The 2,140-nt window shown below is 40.2% G+C and overlaps 1 long non-coding RNA gene across 1 annotated transcript in view; it reads left to right on the top strand.

Moving 5' to 3' along the window:
- The first annotated feature begins 1,467 nt into the window (after positions 1-1,467).
- LOC107835301 (uncharacterized) overlaps positions 1,468-2,140 on the top strand; it is a 2,514-nt gene continuing 1,841 nt past the window's right edge. Inside the window, exon 1 of the long non-coding RNA XR_001661113.1 lies at positions 1,468-1,557. This is a non-coding gene — a long non-coding RNA (uncharacterized LOC107835301). The remainder of the gene's footprint in view (positions 1,558-2,140) is intronic.

Below are 2,140 nucleotides of genomic sequence, written 5' to 3'. Positions count from 1 at the left end.
TAATCAGGGGAAACTACAATGATCAAATGACTCAATTAATCTCAATGTCCACAAGTTTCACTGGGATTTTTAGTATGTAATTTATTAAGCAAGCTTTAGCAGGGATAAATGACAAGCAGATTTACTTTCAGAGATTACAAACTTGCAATAAGACAACAAATTCAACTTAAATCAATTATAACCTATTTTCGTTTCTATCCCTATCCTGTGTTACTAGTTTAACTAAGCGAGCCTCTTGGGGGGCAGTTCAACTCACACCCAGATGGCAATTGATCCCGGCAGCAGAAGTCTTCATATGTCCTTGGTCAGAGTCTCTGTCCTGACGTGGCAAAGTCCCCTTTCAGAATAGAAGCAAGCAGAACTATCCGTTGTCGTTCAACCGCACAGTTCTTCGTCAATCCGTGACCTTTGTCTTTTCTCCAAGTCTGCTGCAGTAGGGTAGAGATCGTTGGGTTGAGGCAGAGGTGTTGGTGGAATCAGGAACCAGGGCTGCGGGTAGATGGATCTTGTCCCTTCTTAGCGGCGTGAAGTCTCAACTTCCCCTTGGTTCCAGGGTGCGGTCCTCTGCTGGTTTTTAATCTGCGTCCTCTTGTTGGCTCTCCTTCAGCGCCGCGGACAAAGAACAGTCTTTTCCCTTGTCTGCTGGTTTTTAAACCCTCTCAGCCCATGGTTGTGTATGGGAGAGGTCTACGTGACTTCTGAAATGTTCCGATTAGTCTGTGGAAAGCCCCAACCTTTCCCAACCATCATCTCTGTCGTGAGTCATTGCAGCAACTCTCTTCGGTACTTCCCTTTTTCTACTGGCCATCTGGCCATTGATGCCATTTCTCGTAACTTACTTCCCTTTTTTGAGCCTTCCCAGCACCCCCGCCTAGCTCAGTGTACTAATTGCGACACAGTCTGCTTCATTTCTCACGATCTCAAATCTTCAGTCATCTCCTTTCTGTAATTTATTATAAACCATAATCAATTTGTCATTTTATCAACTTATAACTCTCAGTATGATTATCCATCACTTATCTATTCTGTAACTCACGCTGTTACCATTTCTAATCATCAATAATCAACATACAACAATCAAGTTGTTACTGTTACTACAGATCAAGAATACAGAATATATATTTCAATTATACATTACAGACATTACAGACCATTCCAATTATTACATATGTATGTATTTTTATTCATCTTTTAATCATCATTAATCAATATGCAAGATTACTGTTATTTCTCAGGCCTTTGCTCCGTTTTCTGCGTGTACCTGGAAAGATCTCACCACCTTATGCCAGATTTCACGACAACATAAAATACAAGAAAGAAAAAGTTTGATTTTCTTAACAGTGAAAACTACAAACATGAACACTGAAATCTTGTACCCAAAGCCTTACTTATAATAAGATAAGACAACTCCTCATTTTTCTGTACAACTGTTTAAACCAGACACTCTGTTTGCAGTTTAAAATCTGTTTCCAGGACGATCAGAGAGCATCACCAGAACTTCACTATTGCCTAAATAACCTTAATGTAATAGAGAAAAAAGCTTGTGTGTGTCTTTGTGTGAGTTTTGATCAAAATGATTGTAGTGATGGTTGTATGTGTTTATGAGATTTTTGGTCAATGCATTTGGAGCCACCTAGTGGTGTGATGAGTTGACTGCATGCAACGAGTCCGTCAAGCACTCTCGCGGCTTCCCCCACCAGAATTCTGAGGAGCGCTGCAGGAGGTAGGTGCGAGATGCGAGACTCCTTTACTTAGGGTCATATTTTTCTAGTTCAACAATTAACGAAGTACTGTAAGAATATTTAACATTTACAAATATAATTTGTAAAGTTTTCTCGTGGTTGGGCTGGGAAAATGTGACCCTATGAGTGGGAGCTGGGCCGGTGGCTGACCACTCGGTCACGGCGCTAAATGTGTCTTTTATTTTTCAGCATGTCGGTCCACTGGCTGCAGACAGTCACATTGTGAGGAGTTTTTCGTTCTTTGTTGTGCTAGGTGGATTCAAACTGTGAATTTGTTGATATATATATGTAGAAAAATGTTTTGTGTGTTTTGACTGTTAACTGGTGTAACAGCTGTCTGTTATTTTTACTGTTTTTGCTGTTAGTGTTATTTTTGATTGATTCATTGAAGAAGAATG

The sequence above is a fragment of the Poecilia formosa genome, unplaced genomic scaffold (assembly GCF_000485575.1).
Source record: "Poecilia formosa unplaced genomic scaffold, Poecilia_formosa-5.1.2 Scaffold1501, whole genome shotgun sequence".
In the NCBI taxonomy this organism is placed as follows: Eukaryota; Metazoa; Chordata; class Actinopteri; order Cyprinodontiformes; family Poeciliidae; genus Poecilia; species Poecilia formosa.
This window is presented reverse-complemented; position numbering and strand designations above follow the sequence as displayed.